The sequence below is a fragment of the Electrona antarctica genome (assembly GCF_951216825.1).
Source record: "Electrona antarctica genome assembly, chromosome: 24".
In the NCBI taxonomy this organism is placed as follows: Eukaryota; Metazoa; Chordata; class Actinopteri; order Myctophiformes; family Myctophidae; genus Electrona; species Electrona antarctica.
In genome coordinates, this window is record NC_136803.1 from 34215645 (window position 1) to 34241220 (window position 25576).

The following is a 25576-nucleotide window of genomic DNA, read 5'->3' on the forward strand; positions in this document are numbered from 1 at the left end:
CATCGGACGTGTCAGAGTCAATGTCATATTCTTCTTCATCATCAGCAGGACTATCTTCCAAAAAGCTGACGCTCTCTGCTCCAGATAAACCCTTCAGGTAACATTCCCTTGAGTGGGTCATCACTTCTTTGATCTTCCACAGCTTTCTCTGAATGATGCTCTGCAGACCGTTCAACCCGTCTTCACTCAGGCCCCACGGTGACTCTTAGAACACAAGAAAAAGTCTGTTAGTAACTTTAACAACAGTCGTCAGAGTTGTGTATCATGTCTATGAATTATTATATTGCAATACATACCTTCCGTTGCCTCAGATGAAATAATGCAAGATCCTTTAGGCCATCAGCACGAGTTGAAAGAGACTTCCAGTGTTGATTCATCTCTTTCACGAGGATCTTCTTCTCCTCCTCATGTCTCCTTACAGCCATTACGGTGTCGAATGCCTTTCTCTTCGTCTTGAGATCGACAGAGTCTGGAATGCATTTTTGACACAGATTCACAGGGAGAATGAGTAGGATTGCCAATTGCCATTTGTAAACACATGATTCATGTGTTGGCCACTCCTCAGTTCAACAAGCAAGCATATGATCTATTATTGTGTCGTTATGCATCTGATTTGTTGGTAGTCAACAGACTAGTGTACATACCAGTGAGTTGTAGGTGCCATGGCCATGCTTTCTCAACAGACAGAATGGTTTCCATGGACAGGGCTTCGTTGCATGGAACCATGCTGTTATATTGCTCCACAGCAGAAGACAAGACCTCTTTCTCCGACCTAATCTTGCGGCGGATCCTGGCACGCCCCTTGTTCCCAGAATTATCGGCATAAAGGCGCTGGGTCCTCCTCCTGAGACTCACCACTAGCATCTCAATTGTGCTTTCCAAGCCACTGGGCCCGTATGCAGCTGGTGCTGCAAAGACGAAATAGGTGGGTTGCACTTTAAGTGAACAATTATTCACAATTTCATGCAAGATTGCAGTAGAGGATGAGTACAAGGCACAATGTGAGTGGAAGTTAACATTACATTCTCTACTGATGTCACCTGGCAAAAGCATTTAATGAGAACAGCCTTATACCTTCAGCCCACTCCTTTACATCCTGGACCCACTCTTCCAACTGGCTCTCTGCCACTGCAAATTCGACCTTCATCGACTCAAGGTTCTGTAAGTGGCTTTGAAGAGCCTTGCTGGTCTACAATGACAAAGAATCATAGCCAATAAAACAAATGTTGTCTCTAACATGTCGGGATATTCAACATCTAAAAGAACGTTATTGATGTCATTACCTTCCGATACCGGCGAGCCAGTGCGGTGGCTAAATTGTCACACTTTTTCCGATTCCAGTTCATAGCCATGAGGGTTAACATGTCGTTGCGTCCTGCCAAAAGAAATTGATATCAACATTATCAAAAAATATAAAGAAATTCGTTTTGCTAAAAATCGGCCTCATGACGCTATACCAGGCCATTGTGTAATAATTGGGGCAGAGGTGTGTCGTTGGCATCCAGGGAGTGTGTGTGCACAGTTTGGCATCGGCTGAGCCAACAGTGCCGGAGATTCGCTGTACACGGATGGATGGACACACACACACGGATGGACACAGACAAACAGCAAAACATACTCTCCCCATGCCTTCGGCTGGTGGAGACAATACATGTTAACATCCTAAGTACACTTAAGTAATGTTTTTTCTTTACAGGTAGTGCTGTATGTGGTCACCTCACCTGCTTTTGACATGTGTTTTGTGGTCACTGCAATCCTAGAGAGGAAGGCATTGCATTGCTCTACCTCCTCCCCTAGTGTCTGACCCGCGCCATCCTGGTATTGCCCACTCCATTTCACCTGGGTAAATATACAACAAATACAATGCTCAGATGATGGCGACAAGCCGCGACATTCACGTACTAGTGTTCTGATAGTCATTCAATCCAATGGCAATGTTTCCTTACCTCACATTTGAAATCATGGGCTTTGGCATGAAACATGGAAAGAAATGGCTTCATGTTCAAAAGATGCTTCAGCTCTGGACATTGATCTGAAACTTTTTTGAGGTAGGGCCAATATCTGCATGTCACATCCATACAAAAAAAATTGATTTGGCTGCTGGCCATCTTTTGCTGCAGGTACATGGGGTAGGCATATATTTCTCCCCTGTACATATTTAGGGCACAGAGTAACACTCCATGCCGACACACCGCGAGTTCCAGTCCCTCTTCATCTATACAGCTGGTAGATTTTCTGGAGGTCTCTCTGGCTGCTGTCCACTCCCCTCCACAAACACCTTTTCCGGAGTTCTACATTATGGAATATGAAAGATGAAAACCTTCGTATGTACTCGTGCACGTATAATTATTGTATGCAATCCAATCATGCTTACATGCTTTGTCTTCTGGTGTATGTATTCCACAAATCTGTGCACGTCTTCATCCTTGGCTATGAAGTTGCCTTCAAAGATAGCCGGTTCCTCAGATCTGAAGAAAACAAAAACGGCACACGAACAGCTTACTACAGTATATCTTACAGTATGAGGACACTTGGTGCATATTAGACTTGTTTTTTTATTTAGATAAATGGTGTTACAATATACTAATTTAGAAGTACCTGGCTGCATTCTTGAAACGGTAATGTTTGCGATTTCCGTCCACTGATAATGCAACCATGTCCGGTGTGCATGCTGGACACTTGAAAAGCTCTTCCTTGCAGAGGTTTTCCAGCTCAAACTGCACCGCTTCCCACTCAAAAAAGGATTTCTGAAAGGCATCTCTTAGGATCGTCCCAGTCTATTTAAAAATAAAGAAATCGACAGCTAATAATGTGCAACCATTATATTAGCAGCCAATTCAACCCAGATGACAAACAGATGTTCTGTAGGCTACAGAAGTTCAATACTCACACGACCAAAGTGGACAGTGCGCTGATCAAGCATTATTAAAAAGGCCTGGCAGGACAACCCTGGTGATGCCATCTTCATCTGTTCGAATGAATGGAAAACATCCGTCTCATAAACGGTGGCGAACTGAAGCGTAGCAGGCCAGTAGTTCCGGTTAATTAACGCATCTATTCCAGCAGTCCAAGTGGCGTTGCATGCATCACAACTCAGGTCGGGCATGTGGAGATCATATCGTCCTAGGGAGCAACACACACACACACACACACACACACACACACACACACACACACACACACACACACACACACACACACACACACACACACACACACACACACACACACACACACACACACACACACACACACACACACACACAGGGTTAGGGTGGTACAGTGTGGGTGTGGCATATATTTTATATACGTACTGAAGACAAACTTGAGTTTTAAGAAGGATTTTATTAAAGACTTTCAGTTCCTTACCATTTATTGTGATGAGAGAAACCCCTTTCCCTGGCTTCAGCCTCAATGCCTCTTTTGGACAACTACAAATTAAATCAGGTATCTGCACAGGTACAAAGCGCTCTGAAAAAAATCATACATCATAAATTCAATAGGAAATACATCATGATCGCTTGAACGACCACAAGAGACAGAATCTGTTCTTGAGAAATGTCAAATAGATTGCTGAAAAAGTATTCCAATATATTCTCAGGAAGCTGATTGACATGGGGCATGCAAATGCATTTAATATGAAAACAACAAAGTATTGTTTAAGTGATCAAACTAACAAGCTTAACGTGTCAGTTAAATATGTTACGGTGTACTCACAAACAAGAACTTACCACAATGGCAGGTAGCCTTATCCACAATGCAAGTGGTTGGAGACAACGGCTGGTAGAAACCGGCAGTCATGGCATCTCTGTTGTGGAGCACATATCTGGAGTGTGTGATGACGTCACATTCAGCACAGAGGTAGGGGCGTGGTTGGCAGTCATGACAGCGAACAGCAGCTGGATTCATGGCACACTGTTGGCAGATGTGTGGGGCTACATTTTCTTTTGCTGCTGCACTGTTGACTAGCCTGGGTCTCTCTGCTCTCCATCTCTCTGCAAAGAGACGCTTCCGTGTACTCCAGTCGGAAGAAGCCTGGAGAGGCGCTGATGCGGTTGGTGCTTCCTGAACATCCCCCAGTGAGAGCTGGAGCTCTTGTATGAAACTCTCTGTTAAAATATTACGGCATATTGAAAATCAAAAATCACTTTCTGTTTTACATGATATACAAAGTATAATGCATGGAATGGCTGGGAAGAGTGTAGTTGAGAAGAATTTGAAATACAAACATGTAATTAACATTTGAACTCGATGACAGATTGTTACAAACTTACAATAAAATATAAATGTGATAATGAAATACACTGCCACCTCATAGTTAGTGTCAGGAACAGAGGGAGGAACAGTCTTTTGACGGGATACATCCTTCCTACTTGGACCAGCTGCTAACAGAAGAAATAACAAAAGAAACACTCATTCACATTCATAAGACTAAAATCAATGTCCTATTTGTTTAAAGGCTAGTAGTGGCAGGCAACCTTATTATCCAGCCTGAGATGACTAGTATACATTTCAGTGGACAACAGTTCAATTGCCTATGAAATTAATGAAGCGCCATTCATTTTCTTTCCCTCCTTTATTTACCCAGGGTATAGCTGAGCATGCTCATTTTCAGCAACGCCCTGCACACATAGAAACACACACAGACACACATTAAAACCTGGGAGCTGACCAGTACAACAACATCAGTCTTATACCGTTGGCCACTAAGCAGCTCCACTGGAGCAGTTGGGGGTTCAGTCAGAGTGACTTGCTCAAGGGCACTTCAGCGGTGTTGGGTGAGTGATGACCAATCACTTCCTGACCCAGATTTTTCCTGCCCGTCCGGGGAATCGAACCGGCACCATTGTTTTGATGAAAGTTAGTCCATCACCATGCTCATATCTCCTACCCTCCATGGCCAACACTTCCTCAAATTCGTCCATTGTTTTCTCTCTACTGGCTATATGCCTTTCTGGTCCTTTTCTGTTCCTATTCTATTTATGAGTGGTGCAGCCACTCTGAGCACGGAAATAGCGTTTTTTCACCACCAAGTGTCACTGTTTATACGCAGCCACCCATTCCCCCCCCACACACACACACACTCACAAAACCACAACGGTCCTGGCCATGACGAGTGTGTTTCTGTGTGTGTGTGTGCGAGCTGAGCAACTATTATCAAATACACTATAGCCAGCCCAACATAACAACTTCTAGACCAATGACATTGCCCGGAGCGGTGGTGAGTAAACACAGAGAGAAGGGCTGGGGAGAGAGGTGGTTTCTCTTCACCGCCGTGCAGTGACGTCACGTCATGTTGTAGTTTTGGGTGATAGCAGTGGTCACCTCATCACCGACAACTCAACTATGATTAGGCCTTAACCCAAGGGGGAGCTGGGGTTTGAACCGGTAAACTTCAGCTCAGCAGTTGCTTTACTGCCTGAAACAGTGCCGTCCCAGCTCACAATGACGACAACTTTGATTATCTTGTTTTGTATACTGCTTTAGTACTGTATGTACTAGTATAAGTCTTAATTTATCTCTTTCAATTACCCAACACTAGTGACTACTTGTTTTGTACTCCTTGATTTGAGTGGCAAAATAAGCAAGATCTCTCAAATATATTTAATGCAACAACAATACTGACCCTGATTTGACGGTGTCCTGCTTGAACTGGGCCTCACAGGGATGATGTTTCCATCGCAATCTCTGTTTGCCCACTTCACCGCCGGCTGAGGTGTCTTTCTCTTTGACTTCTTAGATGCTGGTGGTGCCTCCCCTTGTGACTCCAGTGGAACCAAGTCATCAAGAGTGTTTAATACATTCTGTTGGTCCTTCTGTTCTAGCTGATCAACAAACTCATCCAGGTCCGCAAACGGATCTTCGGAGTCACTCATGGTGATGAGTGAAAAGTACAAAACACAGACAACAGATGTAGATGACAAACAAAGGTATAGAGACAGACACACAAATAGAAAGGGCGAGAGAGACAGACAGATACAGCGTGACAAGAGAGGGAGAGACAGACAATAAACGTGGCTCTTAAAAGTGCCTTTGGTTTGTTTGAAAGAGGTTGTGGTAGGTTTGGGAGGTTGGCAGGAATGAGGTTGGTATAGGAATGATCTGCAAGAGAAAACAAAACAGAGAATGCAACACTCTACATTGTACATTACTGCCCAAAAGTAGACCTACAAGCCCACAACAAATCGCATTGCTATGCATTGCATTTTAGATCAGCTATTTTCAAATAAAAATAACACAATTCTCAAATGCTTTATTTGCAAGGACCCCTTAACTATGAGGATCTTTGCTTTTTCAGAAAATGAAAAATATACAAATAAAACTTTTTCATGTCAAGGACTAATTATCCTGTGGACCCCCATTTGAAAAGATATGCCAGGGACCCCCATAAGAGAAGATTTGTATTTGTACGGCTCTAGCAGTGATTCTCAACGCCATTTTAATTTCAAGGACCCCCAGTTTGACATGCATTAGACAGACAGACAGACAGACAGACAGACACACACAGCAGAGACAGACAGACAGACAGACAGACAGACAGACAGACAGACAGAGACAGACAGACAGACAGACAGAGAGACAGACACAGCAGAGACAGACAGACAGACAGACAGACAGACAGACAGACAGACAGACAGACAGAGACAGACAGACAGACAGAGACAGACAGACAGACACACACACACACAGCAGAGACAGACAGACAGACAGACATACAGACACAGCAGAGACAGACAGACACAGCAGAGACAGACAGACAGACACACACACACACACACACACACACAGCAGAGAGACAGACAGACAGACAGACAGACAGACAGACACACACAGCAGAGACAGACAGACAGACAGACAGACAGACAGACAGACAGACAGACAGACAGACAGACAGACAGACAGACAGACAGACAGACAGACAGACAGACAGACAGACACACACACACACACACACACACAGCAGAGACAGACAGACAGACAGAACTCCATCAAGGACCCCTGGGGGTCCCCAGACCCCACTTTGGGATCCATTGCTTTAGGGACCCCCACAGCTTAGCTTACTCCAGTTCCCATGGTTGTTAGCTAAAGTTGAGCTAAATGCTAAAGCTAAATGCTAAAGACAAAGAAAAGCAGTATTAAAACGTTTACAGACCTGCCAACATTCTAACCTACACATCCCGACGCCATGCGGTTGTGTCATGTTGTGGGGCAGATTAAACATGTATTTATCTATAGATGTATGCTAGAAAAGAATCATAGCTCTTACCTGAAGCACGTCACTAGTGTTATCGTACTGTAGGTAGACAGACAGGTAGTGACGTCAATAGGACTATTTCTCGAGAGGTAAAATATACAATAACAAAAGTGATTGACCAACTCCGATCAGATTTGACATAACAAATTAAACGTACATTATATATAGTAAATTAATTAATTATTAACAGCCATAAAACAAACAAATCTGAGTCTATTTAAAGAGCGGATACGGAAACGGTTTGTTTACGTTCAGATCCGGATGCAGGAAGCTGGAGCATAATAGAGTGCCTGTAGACGTTGCATGGAAGTGGACGGACGTCCAGTGACGTCATGACGCAATCCAAAATGGAGTCACGCAATAATAATAATAAAAATAATAATAATATATTTCCGTTGGAAACCTTCATAAATGACTCATTAAAGTGCCGGAATAGTAGACAAGCACACGGTTAGATAGATAGACAGATAGACAGAAAGGCAGGCAGACAGAAGTAATCTGACATGACGTCATGTAGTCGGAAATGTTAATCAAAACTCTCGGTCTCAAACAATACTAATTGAAAAATATTCAATATTATCATAATATTCCCAGGATTGTTAGGGTGGCGAGTGACGTGCGTTATGTTGCATTAAATCCACGTGTTTTAACCGTTTTTATCTCCGTTCGGTTTAATATTGACAAGACAAAGGAAAAACAGCGCCCCCTTGAGAAAAGTCAGTATTTGACTTTTAAAAAGTCAAAAGGAAAAACAGCGCCCCCTTGAGAAAAGTCAGTATTTGACTTTTAAAAAGTCAAACGGTGACTTTTCCCGGGGTCTGTCAAAAAGTTGAGGTTTGACTTTTACATGTGATACAGTGTTGCAGCGTACCATAAATAGAGACTTCTTATTAGTAAGGGCATTTTATCAGGTATTTGACAAATCTGGGAACTAAATCGTTACCAAGAAATTTCTTCACCAATGTGTTTCTAAAGGTGTCTAATAACATGTACTAAAAGTTTGAAATTCAACTCCCGTGGGAAATTGAGTTATTAGCATAATATGCATAATATGCCCATAACATCCTATAGAAGGCAAAAAAGTCCAAATTTCATCATTCTTTAAGTAGCATGTGACATATGAAACTAGGGTGTTTGCATGATTCTGAATCCATTCCAAGCATTAGTTTTGCACAAAAAACACTCCTTGGGCTAAATTAGGCCATATCCACTTGACCAAATGTGCTGACCTCATCACGTTTGTGTGGCCGTTTTCCTCCCAAGGAGTGTTTTTTGTGCAAAACTAATGCTTGGAATGGATTCAGAATCATGCAAACACCCTAGTTTCATATGTCACATGTTACTTAAAGAATGATGAAATTTGGACTTTTTTGCCTTATATAGGATGTTATGGGCATATTATGCATATTATGCTAATAACTCAATTTCCCACGGGAGTTGAATTTCAAACTTTTAGTACATGTTATTAGACACCTTTAGAAACACATTGGTGAAGACATTTCTTGGTAACGATTTAGTTCCCAGATTTGCATAGATTTCTCTTACTATATTGATACTGTGTAAGATGATAACGGTTGACACCTGTGTTCAATTACTGTTGATTGTATCTCATACCCATGCATAAATACCACACTTCCTGTTGTCTTGTCACAAACGCTGAGGAAGGCCATACAGGCCGAAACACGTCCGTTTTTCAGTCTCAGAGGTAAATAAAATCATGAATGCTGGCATTCTTCATCTCTACTTATATCTTCGAGCCTTGCACCTATAAGGATTTTGTTTGAACCTGGAGTGCTGCGGGTTGTCTGCTACGGCAGTACTATTCTCTCAACCCAACAGGCCATGCCTGAGGCCATCAACCCACCCTCCGCACCCAGCAGCCCTGCAGCAGCCCACACGTCCATCCCTCAGGCATAGAGCAGGCCCCCCCCCCCCCCCACACAATACATCATTTTGAACCCTGGTTTCCTTTTCCACTGTGTTTTGTGTAAATCCCAGCTTTGCTGCTATAGCCTCTTCCATCTCTAAAGCATAACAGGTGATATGGGTGCCACACTTTATTTTTTTTTGTCATTGGGGCCAATTACATCCATGGTACACCATGTTTAAAACAGCATGATTCTGAACATCTAGAATGAATCCATTGCACACATCAGAAATGGATGTGCATTTACAAATGGGCTGCATTGTTCACCATGACTGGTGCGCATTTTGTACAAATTGTAATCTGTCAATTGTTTTCTTAGACAGTCCAGAAAAAAGTGCATTGCAGTAATCAAGCCGAGAAAAAACAAAGGCGTGTTAGCGTTTTTGCATCGTCCAATGACAAATAGGCTCTGTTTCGGGCAATATTTCTATGGTGAAAAAAGGCAATCTTGGTAACATGATTAATGTGTGAATTAAAATTCAATTCAGAATCAATAATGATTTACTGTACTGTTACTTTCTAGTCAGGTTGCCAAGTCTGCTTATTATTGATTATTTCTGCTCACTAGAACCGCTTATGAGAACTTCTTAGCATTTTGCAACGTGCGTTGAATAAAGTACAAGGCACCCAGTGGTGTACAGTAACTAAGTACATTTCCTCAAGTATATTGTAGTCAAGTGCAATTTTGAGGTATTTGTACTTTACTTGAGTCCAGGCGGCTACGCCAGCTGCCCGGGGCCCCAATACTTTTACTTCTACTCCACTACATCTTAGAGACAAAATTTGTACTTTTACTCCACTACAATTATTGGAAAACTTTCGCCACTAGTTACTTCGGATATTTTAATTTCTATTAGTACTTTCGGCCATTTGAAAATAGCAGAATTGTCACTGAATGTTATGTTGTTTGCCTGTTATCTCCTATGGTACCACATCAATACAGCATGGAAATGTGGACTCTAATGGGTCTGCAAGGCTAAATCTTCGTCAAGGTCCGTCGCAAGCTGCACCACCAGCAGTTCAGATTGTGAACTGTGGAGATGGGCATGCTTGCATCCCAATAATCCCACACTCAATTATACTGGTTTGCTAGTTGGTTGCTGGTAATTGTCATTATCTCAAATAATTGCTATTATGAAATGATTGTCGACAGGCCCACACAGCTGTGGCTGCTGGCCTGGGCTTTCAGACCTGTCTGCTGAAAACATGGAGATGCTGATTCATTCATCCAATACATTTACTCTGTATATGCCATTATATTTTACAGCATACATTTGTTTTGGAACATACTGTATACAGTACATTTTGGTAACTGGAAAAGTGGGCACCTAAACATTGCGGGCACCCTAATGTTAATTAGGCATTTCTTTATGTCCATGGTATGAAGTAACGTAAAGTAGACTACACAGTACATGATTTTAACATTTCGAGGCCGCAATGTGTGGCCAGCCAGACTTTATTCGATACTGGCATAAATAAGTTGAAGGGTAAATTTAGGTCTGCCTAATGTCACATGAGTTAACGAATTGGACCAAAATGCCAGGATGACCAATACAAATTAAGCAACAAAGGTTAAGATTTATTTCAATAACCAAGGCTGTTCCCAGAACTGGCAAAACAGGCAGGCAGATGGAACAATTAAAAAAATCTAACTAGTGACAGAAGTCACAGAAGAACAGCAGTCATGACGGGAGCCACATGCTCACACTAACATCATCACATGACACAAACATCAAGGAACTGAACTCAGGGGGTTATATATAGACAAGAGACTAACGACACACAGGTGCACTCAAGGTAAACTCAGCACAGGATAGGCTAACAGGCAAACGAGTAAACAAGACACAGGTGACTAGAGTTAACAGTGAGGTGAGACAAGGCAGGTAACAGCAAACAAGGTAGACAGGAAGTCACATAACATTACTACACAATGAGATACAGAACACCATGAAGACAACAAACTACACAGAACTAGAAGACCAAAAGTGTTGATTTTGACAGCAAAGTTTGATTTAGTTGTAGTCACATGACTTTTTAGTTTTGTATTTGTTGACGAAATTGTCAATATATTTAGCCATAGCCTATTTTTAGTCATCATAGCTTATACATGTATTTTGTTTTTATTCAGTGTTCCTCAGTGAAACAATTTAGTTGACAAATATTTTCCATCAAAGTTTTATTTATTTATTGACAAAATCAACACTACAGGAATACAAGTAGGCTATACACTGGGGCAAGGGACCAGGGGTAAGAGAAAAAGACTGGGGCACTGTAGGACTAAACACTCAACTGGCAGGGACATGATGGCAGGGAATTAGACTGGTGAAACAGGGCAGGACAGAACAAGCTGGGCTAGCAGGGACTGGGCTTTTAGATATTGGGTTTTAGATATTTTAGATTTTAGCAGTGAGCCCAGTGTCTCTGAACTCTGATGCAGGGACGGATTAACCCCCACGAGGGCCCCTGGGCCGGTAATTTCTGCAGGGCCCCCATAGCGCGCGTGCACGCAACATTTGTGTGTTTTTCCATGTTTTCATCATGCTTTTGACCTAAATTTAACTAAATCAATGGCCAATGAAGGACCCCAGGAGTCCTTTTCAGGGCGTCAAACCTAGTACTGCGCGGTCCAATTTCCCCGAAGGGCCCCTGAGAGCCAAGGGCCCTTGGCCCAATGGCTAATTTGTCCCTGCTCTGATGTCATGGACACTGGGCTCACTTACTTCCTGGACTACATGTTGTCTCAGTAAGACAGCCCTCCCCCTATCCACAAGGAGGAGTAGTGCACCAAAGCATTAATCATTAATCATAAACAGATTTTTGAGAAACATGCATCCCTAGACATTGTACTGCTATTTCTATGTGAACATAATGTATATCCAAATAAAGGGGAGGCATACTATGGTCCGACGGAGCATTGGTTCGATATGCGTCCGCACCTCGGACTAGCGCCTGCTCCCGTGCTTGCGGTTATGGTTAGGTTAGGGGTTAGGGGTATCGGATCAATGAATCGTCGGATCAAACACATGTACCCCAAATAAAGCGTAGAAGGTCCACTTCCAGCCAAAAAAATGTGGGGCCACCTAGTCTAGGTGTTTGAAACAAACATCAAACAAAACAAAACCTGGGAGAATAGATACAACAGGGTGACCAGAATAGATAGATACAACAGGAATAACTGTGATTTGAACTGGCACAGCACAGCTTGAGTGGGGACTGTCAATGGAGGGTATTGCAACTCTAGATTCATCCCATTATATGTTGCAAATTGCAGCTAGGTCCATGTGTGGTCCAGCCCTATGGAATGCATATTCTAATAAAAACAACTTAATACTTAAACTTAATATGAGCATCAAAGCAATATTTAGATACTTTTTTTATTTTTTATTTAAATAGCCGATCTACTAGCTCACGTGTTGCGGAGGCGACACGTTGTGAGCTTGCAGATCAGATATTTTTTTAACATGTGACACGTCGTACGGCGAAGCATACGTCAGACTTCCCTTTTGTTTTTAGCCGAGGCGACATACAGTCAGACAGTCAGACACACATGGCTCCTCGGTGCAAAATAAACAGTGTACACTACCTGACTTTACGATAATAAGGGACAGTATGTCGGGACACTGTGTTGATAAGCTTCATGTTGTGCAGCAGCAGTGCCAGTCCGCAATGCTTTGCCCTCTCCCACTCCACTATGTCGGAACTAAAACCTGTACCCATAAAAAGTCGGTACTCGGTGCCTAGGCTGAGAGAGAGAGACGGCATCACACACGAGCAACCTGCTCCAGTGCCAAGCTCCCGGAAAACAAACAAGCACAGCGGCGAATGGGAAAGCATCCAAAGCATCCCCTTTTACAACAAACTAGTCCCCGGTGTAAAACCAGGGACTAGTTTGCTCCACATCTGAAACGGAGAAGCCGAACCATTTGTGTCGGGTTTTCTCCGTAGTAAACTCCTGTCCTCCTGCTCCTCCCAGCAGCGAGCAGAGCAGCATGGAATCCTCCCTCGTTTGAGTAAGGACGTGCTGTGATTGGCCAGTAGCAACTTTGAGTGGCAGTCGGTGGTAAATGCTCTTGCCACAGAATGTACTAGTATTCTGGCCATAATAATCATTCTGGGCGGCCCCAGCTGTTAGTACGCAGAAGCGCTTCCCGGCGCTTGATTGACAGCGCACTGGCACACCGCCTGATCTTCGTCAAGGTCCGTCGCAAGCTGCACCACCAGCAGTTCAGATCGTGAACTGTGGAGATGGGCATGCTTGCATCCCAATAATCCCACACTCAATTATACTGGTTTGCTAGTTGGTTGCTGGTAATTGTCATTATCTCAAATAATTGCTATTATGAAATGATTGTCGACAGGCCCACACAGCTGTGGCTGCTGGCCTGGGCTTTCAGACCTGTCTGCTGAAAACATGGAGATGCTGATTCATTCATCCAATACATTTACTCTGTATATGCCATTATATTTTACAGCATACATTTGTTTTGGAACATACTGTATACAGTACATTTTGGTAACTGGAAAAGTGGGCACCTAAACATTGCGGGCACCCTAATGTTAATTAGGCATTTCTTTATGTCCATGGTATGAAGTAACGTAAAGTAGACTACACAGTACATGATTTTAACATTTCGAGGCCGCAATGTGTGGCCAGCCAGACTTTATTCGATACTGGCATAAATAAGTTGAAGGGTAAATTTAGGTCTGCCTAATGTCACATGAGTTAACGAATTGGACCAAAATGCCAGGATGACCAATACAAATTAAGCAACAAAGGTTAAGATTTATTTCAATAACCAAGGCTGTTCCCAGAACTGGCAAAACAGGCAGGCAGATGGAACAATTAAAAAAATCTAACTAGTGACATAAGTCACAGAAGAACAGCAGTCATGACGGGAGCCACATGCTCACACTAACATCATCACATGACACAAACATCAAGGAACTGAACTCAGGGGGTTATATATAGACAAGAGACTAACGACACACAGGTGCACTCAAGGTAAACTCAGCACAGGATAGGCTAACAGGCAAACGAGTAAACAAGACACAGGTGACTAGAGTTAACAGTGAGGTGAGACAAGGCAGGTAACAGCAAACAAGGTAGACAGGAAGTCACATAACATTACTACACAATGAGATACAGAACACCATGAAGACTTGATTGATTGATTGATTGAAGAATTTATTAACAGTTTGCAGAATTACAGTACATTTCAAGCACAAACTCAATACAAAGGCTGTTAACTGTGAGTGGACGACCCAATTAAGCATTACACTTGTTTCCAACAGGGTCCACCATGTTCAAATCATCAAAACATTTAGAGACGTACAAATAGACACTTCTATAGACAGGACAGGAATTCATCAAAAAAGAATTCATCAAAAAGGAGGTAAAAAGGGAAAAGAAATATATACAGTGAGGGGAAAAAAGGGGGGGGCGGGGGGATTCAGATTTTACGGGGGCCAGTTTCGAATTGCAGCCATCCGTAGGTGCCCTTTGAGAGCGGTTTTGAAGGAGTCAAGGGATTCGCATGTCTTAATGACAGTTGGTAGGGCGTTCCACATTTTGGTGGCATAGGAGCGAAAATAATTTAGTCCCTTGTTTGTGCCGAATCTGGGTTGTACATGGTTCGTTGCACTCCCTCTGGTGTTGTGGGTGTGGACTTCGTTAACATTAAGGAAGTATCTAGACAGGTACATGGGTATCTTGGTGGTGTATCGAATCTTGTGGACCAGACCCATTGCAAGATGCTGTACTCTGTCGTCGACCCTAAGCCATTCCAGCCTGTCGAAGTGGGCAGGGGTGAGGTGGGTTCGGGGGGCTAGATCAAGTAGGAGCCTGACCAGTTTGTTTTGGGAAGTCTGGAGCCTGGTTTTAAGGGCCTTTGAGGTGCTGTGGTACCAGGAGGTGCATGCATAGTCAAAGAAACCCTGTACAAGGGCTCCTGTTAAGGTCTTCAAGGTGTTTTTGTTGACCAGTGAGGAGATCCTGTAGAGGAATCTTGTTCTATGGTTGACTTTTTTGATTACGTTGGTGGCCATTTTATCACCGGAAAGATTAGCCTCCAGGATGGAACCTAGGTAGGTAATTTCATCTTTACGTGTGATAACATTGTCACCCACTCTAACCAAGAAGCCATTTGCCTTGCTGAGATTACTAATAGAGCCAAAGAGAATGGATTCAGTTTTTCCCAGGTGTAAAGATAGTTTGTTATCAGCGAGCCAGGTGCAGATTCTACCGAGTTCAGAGCTGAGGGCATTTTCAACCTGCAGTTTGTCCCTGTCCGAGACCAGCAGTGCTGAGTCATCTGCGAACAGGAACAAGTTGCAGTCACAGGCTGAAGTCATGTCGTTTACATATATTAGGAACAGTAGAGTCCCTAGTATGCTTCCTTGTGGAACGCCACAGCTCACTGGGAGGGGGGGGGACAGTGTTCCGTTCACTTCCACCATCTGTTCTCTCCCCTCCAGGTAGGATTGCATCCAGCTCACTGATGTGCTATCGAAACCAATTGCTTTTAGCTTGTTAACCAGTATGGAGTGGTTCACGGTGTCAAAAGCCTTTTGGAGGTCCAGCATGACCATGCCGCAGTATTTGCCAGCGTCCACCTCTTGTTTGATGTGGTCGCTCAAATAGAGGAGGCATGTGTCAGTGGAGTGGGATGTTCTGAAGCCAGATTGGAACTCGTACAATAATTTATTAGTGGCAAGATACTTTTCAACCTGTTCATAGACTATTTTTTCCATCACTTTCGAGATGGAACTAAGAATAGAAATAGGGCGGTAGTTGCCGGGGTCTAATTTACTCCCTTTCTTGTGCAAGGGGGTTACTTTGGCCAGTTTGAAATCTTGGGGGACCTGTCCCTGTTTGATGGAGAGGTTTACTATGTGGGTGATGATTGGAGCTATAGAGATGGCTGAGTCTCTGAGAAATTTGGAGGGAATGTTGTCATGGCCTGTGGCCTTGTGGGGTTGGAGGGCACTCAGTTTCTTAATTACCTCATCAGTTGTTACCATAACTAGTTTAAAATCGTCTTTACAAACACCTAGGTTTTTGTAGAAGGTTGTAATGTGCTCTACACCAAAGAGCCCAGAGTGGGAGGGCAGTTTGTTAACCAGAGTTGTTGATATGTTTGTAAAGAAGACAACAAACTACACAGAACTAGAAGACCAAAAGTGTTGATTTTGACAGCAAAGTTTGATTTAGTTGTAGTCACATGACTTTTTAGTTTTGTATTTGTTGACGAAATTGTCAATATATTTAGCCATAGCCTATTTTTAGTCATCATAGCTTATACATGTATTTTGTTTTTATTCAGTGTTCCTCAGTGAAACAATTTAGTTGACAAATATTTTCCATCAAAGTTTTATTTATTTATTGACAAAATCAACACTACAGGAATACAAGTAGGCTATACACTGGGGCAAGGGACCAGGGGTAAGAGAAAAAGACTGGGGCACTGTAGGACTAAACACTCAACTGGCAGGGACATGATGGCAGGGAATTAGACTGGTGAAACAGGGCAGGACAGAACAAGCTGGGCTAGCAGGGACTGGGCTTTTAGATATTGGGTTTTAGATATTTTAGATTTTAGCAGTGAGCCCAGTGTCTCTGAACTCTGATGCAGGGACGGATTAACCCCCACGAGGGCCCCTGGGCCGGTAATTTCTGCAGGGCCCCCATAGCGCGCGTGCACGCAACATTTGTGTGTTTTTCCATGTTTTCATCATGCTTTTGACCTAAATTTAACTAAATCAATGGCCAATGAAGGACCCCAGGAGTCCTTTTCAGGGCGTCAAACCTAGTACTGCGCGGTCCAATTTCCCCGAAGGGCCCCTGAGAGCCAAGGGCCCTTGGCCCAATGGCTAATTTGTCCCTGCTCTGATGTCATGGACACTTGGCTCACTTACTTCCTGGACTACATGTTGTCTCAGTAAGACAGCCCTCCCCCTATCCACAAGGAGGAGTAGTGCACCAAAGCATTAATCATTAATCATAAACAGATTTTTGAAGAACATGCATCCCTAGACATTGTACTGCTATTTCTATGTGAACATAATGTATATCCAAATAAAGGGGAGGCATACTATGGTCCGACGGAGCATTGGTTCGATATGCGTCCGCACCTCGGACTAGCGCCTGCTCCCGTGCTTGCGGTTATGGTTAGGTTAGGGGTTAGGGGTATCGGATCAATGAATCGTCGGACCAAACACATGTACCCCAAATAAAGCGTAGAAGGTCCACTTCCAGCCAAAAAAATGTGGGGCCACCTAGTCTAGGTGTTTGAAACAAACATCAAACAAAACAAAACCTGGGAGAATAGATACAACAGGGTGACCAGAATAGATAGATACAACAGGAATAACTGTGATTTGAACTGGCACAGCACAGCTTGAGTGGGGACTGTTGTCGTATATTACAGAGCCACATTACGATGAAATATGAAATGAAATGAAATGAGATGAAATGAGATGAAATGAAATGTAATGAAGTAAACACAGAGAGAGTCAAGCATACTGATGATGAGGATGTAAATGTAATGAAGATCACTGGTGATGATTTTAAGTAATTTGAATGCTGGAAACTTTTGAGGGTATTTTTGGATTCTATTGTAATTGTGTGATTTCTTTGAATTGCTGATGTTCCAGTAAGTAAGTCATGTATCGGCCAGAGGGAGGATTCTAATGTGGCTCCTTCCTATAAGTTTGTGACACATGTTGGCTCATGTGTCAAGGGAGGAATATGTCGTATATTACAGAGCCACATTACGATGAAATATCCATATAATGTTGTATAATGTCATATACTGTTTATGCAGGACAAACCTGCACTGACTGAGTTTCTGCATGTGAGCTCTGAGAGGCTTGATATTAGCTGGCCCACAGACACATTCCAAGAACGGCCTATGTGATCAGTTGAAAAGGTCTGCTATGAAATTGTAAAGGCTATTGTATTGAACCGTGGATACCATTGTGTTAATAATCTATAGAAGTGACCATCTACTTAGTATGCGGTGGTCTGGGGACGCACATGCACATGCGTACACACATACAAGGGCGTTGGGGTGCACACCCTACATGCACTATTTGGGGAGAATATAAAGAGGGTCTCAAATGTGCAGAGAATCCAGTGAGAATCCACAGAATCCAGTCAGAGAGGTCAGTCGAGAATCCAGTCAGTCAGAGTGAGATCTGTAGCCAGGTTCCAGATGAGGTCGGGGACAGCTATGAGGGGACTGCTCTAGGATGGCTCTGGAATGGACTGATCATGAATTTGGTAACTAAGCTTTGTCCTTAATAAAATGATACAGAAATAAGGACATGCCTGGCCTCTCCAATCATTTATGCAACAGGGTAAAAAGTGCTTCCTGGACACTCAATATATGACAAATAATGGCAATACACTACACTGTCAATGGAGGTTATTGCAACTCTAGATTCATCCCATTATATGTTGCAAATTGCAGCTAGGTCCATGTGTGGTCCAGCCCTATGGAATACATATTCTAATAAAAACAACTTAATACTTAAACTTAATATGAGCATCAAAGCAATATTTAGATACTTTTTTTATTTTTTATTTAAATAGCCGATCTACTAGCTCACGTGTTGCGGAGGCGACACGTTGTGAGCTTGCAGATCAGCTATTTTTTTAACATGTGACACGTCGTACGGCGAAGCATACGTCAGACTTCCCTTTTGTTTTTAGCCGAGGCGACATACAGTCAGACAGTCAGACACACATGGCTCCTCGGTGCAAAATAAACAGTGTACACTACCTGACTTTACGATAATAAGGGACAGTATGTCGGGACACTGTGTTGATAAGCTTCATGTTGTGCAGCAGCAGTGCCAGTCCGCAATGCTTTGCCCTCTCCCACTCCACTATGTCGGAACTAAAACCTGTACCCATAAAAAGTCGGTACTCGGTGCCTAGGCTGAGAGAGAGAGACGGCATCACACACGAGCAACCTGCTCCAGTGCCAAGCTCCCGGAAAACAAACAAGCACAGCGGCGAATGGGAAAGCATCCAAAGCATCCCCTTTTACAACAAACTAGTCCCCGGTGTAAAACCAGGGACTAGTTTGCTCCACATCTGAAACGGAGAAGCCGAACCATTTGTGTCGGGTTTTCTCCGTAGTAAACTCCTGTCCTCCTGCTCCTCCCAGCAGCGAGCAGAGCAGCATGGAATCCTCCCTCGTTTGAGTAAGGACGTGCTGTGATTGGCCAGTAGCAACTTTGAGTGGCAGTCGGTGGTAAATGCTCTTGCCACAGAATGTACTAGTATTCTGGCCATAATAATCATTCTGGGCGGCCCCAGCTGTTAGTACGCAGAAGCGCTTCCCGGCGCTTGATTGACAGCGCACTGGCACACCGCCTGTGTGCAGGTCTGTATATATAGATATATACACACACACACACACACACACACACACACACACACACACACACACACACACACACACACACACACACACACACACACACTTACATTGGCATTGTATGTGTAGACTGTAGTATGAACTGGAATGTGTGTAGTGTAAACCTGTGTTACTACCCCGGGTCTATATGAGTATGGGAGGTTGGAATATAGGTAGGGTTAACCTTCTTTTCCCTGGTATGTGGTGGCTTGATGAGAGAGTGATGTGTGACAGGTGTGTCATCTGTGGAAGTGTTTCCACACCTAAGCGCGAAACGGCCGACAGCCGCGCACGTCTTACGCTGTCCGCAGCTTATTTTCCGAGTTTTTAGACAGCTGGTGGATGGAAATTAAAATTAAAATTGCGCGGAGGAGAGCGTTTCCGGGAATCTGGCCGCCGCGCAAGTCGTCCGCGGAGGTGGAGCTTAATTTCCATCCACCAGCTGTCTAAAAACCCGAAAAAAGAAGCTGCGCACAGCCGAGAACGTGCGCGGCTCTTTAGTAAGTCTGGCAGCACCTAGAGAGTGAGAGAGTTAAATGACTGCTTTGGAAAGTAGGTGGCGACTCGGAGCCTGGAGGCGGTGATTGGTCTTCGGCGGGTGGTGGAGGAGGATAAAAGGCCACCTCTGTTCAGTGCCAGGCGTCCTCTCTTCACTCTCATGTGGACTGCCAGCAAACGCACTGCTCACTCTGTGCTCTATAATGTGTTCTCCTAGTGCCACTGTGTGTCACCTGATGATGAGATAAAAATCACCTTACAATGATCTAACCAGTCGGGTTTGGGGGGGGTTCTTTATTTTGGGGCCCAGTTTTCGAATGTTTTGTTGAGTAGGAGTTAGGGTAGTAATTGTATTTTCCTTTGTTGATTCCGGACAGTTCAGTTAGGGTTAGAATAGTTAGTGTTGATTTTGTGTTGTTTTGCTGCTCAGACTCCCCCCCCCCCTAAAGACGAAATAAAACCCATGGAAAGACTGTACTCCTGTTTGCTGGTGGTTCATTTGAGAGGTTTTAAGAGGGGTCCATCGCATTCATGTTGCAGTCCAGTTCCCCTAGGCTGGGGCTGTAACAGGAATTGGGGGCTCGTCTACTGCCATCTTGTGGTTCGTGTCGACGGTGCAGGTAATGTATAGGCCGCCTTGTGTTTGTTTCTCATCGCTTGGTTACCAGCTTTGTTATTTTCCATGATGGAGGATAGGGCAAGTGAATTTGTGAAAAATCCCTCATGGCAAAAGGTAGAACAACTGCGAAAATGTGACCTGGTTGACGTGGCAAAGCATTATGGATGGAGTGTGTCTGTGAAAAGAAAGCAGAAATAAAGCAGCATCTCATAACCAAGCTGGGGGAGAAGGGGGTGCTGCCCGTATCGGGTGGGGGTGCGGAGGGCGTGGAGAATAAGGAGCAACAGCCTCCTACACCAATAAAAGACCCGGTATTGCCGTCACCGTTAGGCATGTCGGCTGCGGAGCTTGAGCTGGTGCTCCGTATTAAAGAGATGGAGGTGAAAAGCAAGCAGTTGGAGAAAGACACGCTACATCTGAAAGTGCGTGCGTTAACTTGAGTCAGCATCAACATCCACCCTTGCCCAGGGAGCGACCCCCTCCCCCCAACATAGCTTGGAGCAGACACGTTGCACTGGTCCCACCGTTTCGAGAAGCAGAGGTGGACGCGTATTTCAGTACGTTTGAAAGGGTTGCAAGTGCTTTGCGTTGGTCACGGGAGGTATGGGCTATTTTGGTCCAAAGTAAATTTGTAGGAAAAGCACAGGAAGTGTGTAACAGCCTGTCATTGGATCAGGGCTTAGACTATGAAATAGTGAAGGAAACTGTGCTTCGCGCCTATCAGCTCATCCCTGAAGCGTATAGGTTGAAGTTTAGGGAAAGTAGGAAAGCTGGTACCCAGTCACATGTGGAATTTGCACATGTAAAACGCACATTGTTTGATAAATGCCACAGAGACAAAAACGTTTGAGCAAACGTTTGAGCAACCCCCTGTGGGGGTTCAGGCTTGCAAGCAAAGTTTTCAGGTCCATATGTTGTGGAAAGCAAAATAAATTAACTGAATTATGTGATAGAAACACCTGATAGGAGAAAAAAAATAGAGAGTCTGTCATGTAAATATAAAAATATAAAAAGGGTTATTTGTCCCGCACTAATGATGTGCCCGTGGGGGGGCCAGTGGGCATAGTGGGCACACCGATTCCTGAGGGTGGGGGGGGGGCGAAGAGAGTGGAAGGCGAGGGGAGGTTCCATGTGCTCGCATGAAAAATTCAGAGCTGGTAGAGAGTCTGGAGGGTTTTCTATCATATCTATCGGAACCAGAGAGAAAAGAGGTCATGGGGCTTATTCTGAGTTTCCCTGAATTATTTGGGGACAATCCTACACAGACGCACGTTCTCTGTCATGATATTAATGTTGGGGAAAACAAACGTATAAAACAGCTTGCATTTAGAGTAAATCCTGTGAAGCGAGCAGTTATGCAACAAGAGGTTGAGTATCTCCTGGAAAATGGTCTTGCAGTTCTAAGCTGTAGCGCATGGAGTTCTCCGTCGATATTAGTCCCAAAACCAGATGGGACATTTCAGTTCTGCAATGATTTTCGTAGGTAAATAACCACCTCAGATTATTTTCCTCTACCTAGACTTGAGGATTGTATTGATTGCGTGGGTTCTGCCAAGTTGGTAACGAAATTGGACCTGCTTAAAGGATATTGGCAGGTGCGTTTGACTCACTCTTGTAGTATAAGGTAATGCCTTTTGGCTTGAGAAATGCGCCTGCTACATTTCAGCGGCTTATGTCTAAAGTATTGGCGGGTGTCAAAAGGCTCATGGAGAGTCACTGACACCCAATCAAGCCTGAGTGAGTGGCAGCTTGTTAATTGGCCACGCACAGGTGTGGGAGGCTATATAAGTAGAACTAGCTGCACTCATTCCCTGATGCATGCTCAGATCACCACACCGTGCGGCCTCTTCCTCTTGTCTCAACCTCCAGAACTACCACCTTTCTTCAAACCTCAGGCTCAAACCGTGTGCGTCCAAGAACAAACGTGAGTCAGAAAGCTTATGGAACATCAACTTTGTTCAGTGCCATAATCACCTCATCACCCATCATGGACTCTGCACTGCCCATGTGCTTTGTGTCGTGTCGAATGTTTGCTCCTGTTTATCTGTATTACAAGATGACCAGCAGTTCGTATTTATGTTTTCCTGAATGGTTTATTGAACTGAAATGTGAACTAATTAGTTGGTGTCTAATTGGAGTTTTTGGCCTGATTTCACTGCACCATATTTATATACATGTTTGTATATCTATATCTATATATATGTGTGTATTATCTTTATGCATTTGTTTCTATTTATTGTTTCTTTTTTCCCACGCTTGGTTTTGATGAGCTCCTGCTGCGTGTCTGCTAATCACTTTACTTATGTCAGCTGTGTGTCTGGGCAGTGGCATTCAGTGAGATAATGGGGGTGAGCTCTAGGCTCAATATTTTCTGTTGACCGTTTAATCGTTTATCTGCGTTTACGTTTATCTATACGTTTTCATTTATCAACATTTTCAGTACATTCTTGGACCTTGTTACTTTCTTAATAAATCACCTTAACCACAATAAGAAGCTTTCTGGATTTGATTGAAACGTGTCACACAGTTCCTGCCGACAGCTCAGCCTCATAGCACTACTTCTATGATTCGATGGGAAGAAGTAGTCGCTACAACATTGTCAACAGAAAATAAGTTCTGGAAGGAAACATTGGAAAATGGAGAACATCGCAGCAACAGTTTGACTTTGAGTTGCGCCTCAGTGACTCGGATTGGAGCGACATGAACCGCCGCAGCGGTGAAAATGTTGGAACACGCAGCAGCGCATCACAGCCATTAGCGGTGAGATACAATTGTATTAGCACGTTCGTTCCTTCTGTGTATTTGGTTGAGTTTGAACACAGTTGGAAGAAGTGCTGCCGCTGGTCCATTGGGGACTATTGATTGTTGGCTGTTGTTGTGTGAAGCGCTCACACAACACCAGCCAACAATCAATAGTCCTGGTTTGACGCAATTGGAGGTAGCCGCTGTTGCGCTCATTGAGTCCTTTATCTGGTTGGATTGCTGTGTATTCTTTCTTATACATTGGATGGAAAATGTCAAAATGAGTGACACAAACGTCACAAGTACAGACACAAACGAAATGGATCTGGAGGATCAAATGGAGGAGGAGGAGTCACGGAGGAGGACGGTCAAGCTCACGGCCAAAGCGCTGGCAAATAAAATTGAAAAGGATCAGAAAGACCGTCACTCACATGTGAAGCAAATGCAAGAGCTCACAAAAGAAATAAAAGGGCTTATGAAAATGATGCAAATGCAAGGGATGTGCAAAGCACAATGGAGAAACTGATGAATGTGTATGAAAATGCAAAAGCAGCACATAATTCATTAATTGTCTTGATTCCACAGGAGGAGCTGGAAAATCAAAATGTGTGGTGAAAACTGTGAAACTGTGGTTTGATAAGAATGAAATGCCAATGATTGAAATGCCAATTCATGAAATGATTATTGTGGATGAATCAATTCCTGCAAAATCAGTAACTGAAACTGTTCATTCACCTGAAGTGGTGGAAATAAATGTTGGACATGAACATCATATTGAAATACCTGTTGGACAGGAGGTGGAAACTGTGGAAATGACTGATGGGCAGCAGGACAAATTGCTACCCACCACTAATGCTCAAAAGCACACTTCTCAGTCACAATCACAACATGTAACTCAGTCACAACAGGCAACAGAGTCAGCTGAATTACAGGAAACAATTCAACCTGGTGACAGTGTGTCAAACATAAGCAAGAAAACAAAAGGTTCTAAAGCTTCAAGCACAGAATATGCACGTTTGAAGGCTGTGGCAGAAATGGCTGCTCTCATTGTTCAGCAAAAAATGATCCAGAATAGATCTAGAGGAGCAAATGGAGCACCTGAGAAGACAAAAGGAAAAGCTGGAGCTGGAAACAAACATGGCTGCTAATGTGGCAAAAATGAAGGTTCTAGGCTCAAGGAGATCTGGTGTTACTATTCAATCTAATGTGACAGATGGAATGATGTCTTATTTTGAGAACGCAAAGCAGGCTGCTGTTTACACACACCATTTACAACCCACTCAAGGTCAAGTTCATGTGCCCTCACAACCCACTGTTGGCAGGCAGGCACCAATTGTAACAACAGGTGGCGCTGTGGCTCCGCTCCACTCACTGACAGCAAACACAACTACAGAGAGAGCTGTTGTGGCATCGGCGCCAGCGGGCACTGACACAGGCAGAGCTGTGGATCCGGCTGTATGGTCTCGCACTACAGCAGCACCCGTGGAAAGCCAGATGGGCACGAGAGGTACAGTTGAACAGGGCAATAACAATATATATTCTGTCATGAAGAAACAAAACGAACTCACAGCTTTACTCATTCAACATCAATGTCTGTCTTCTATGCCCAAGAAGGAAATTCACGTTTTTGATGGTGACCCACTTCAAAATCACACATTCATAAAATCTTTTGAACACAGCATTGAAACCAAAAACCCAAATCCCACAGATTGTCTCTACTATCTGGAACAATACACCCAAGGACAACCCAGGGAACTTTTGAGGAGTTGTCTGCACATGATGTCAGACAGGGGTTACAGGAAGGCTAAATCTTTACTGAAAGAGCATTTCGGAAATGAGCATACAATCTCTACAGCCTATGTGGAGAAGGCTCTTTCATGGCTGTCAATCAAAGCCGATGACACTAAAGCTCTGCAAGCCTACACTCTCTTCCTACGAGGATGTTCTAATGCCATGGAGGATGTCAACTACATGCACGAGCTGGATATGCCATCTAATTTGTTGACCATTATAAAGAAACTGCCTTACCGTTTGAGAGATAAATGGAGAACTGTGGTATGTGATTTCCAGGAGAACCATGGCCGAAGAGCAAGTTTCAAAGACATTGTCAT

General features: G+C 43.7%; 2 long non-coding RNA genes across 2 annotated transcripts; both read right to left on the bottom strand.

Annotated features, from left to right (window-relative positions):
- Window positions 1-411: 411 nt before the first annotated feature.
- On the bottom strand, window positions 412-1184 carry LOC306916969. The gene is made up of 3 exons (XR_013789071.1): window positions 1075-1184; window positions 645-908; window positions 412-469 (listed from the first exon to the last, which is right to left on the bottom strand). It is a non-coding gene; the product is annotated as an uncharacterized lncRNA (long non-coding RNA).
- A 1823-nt stretch (window positions 1185-3007) lies between these two features.
- Window positions 3008-4005, bottom strand: LOC306916968. Its single transcript, XR_013789070.1, has 3 exons — window positions 3732-4005; window positions 3370-3471; window positions 3008-3123 (listed from the first exon to the last, which is right to left on the bottom strand). It is a non-coding gene; the product is annotated as an uncharacterized lncRNA (long non-coding RNA).
- Between the last annotated feature and the right edge of the window lie 21571 nt (window positions 4006-25576).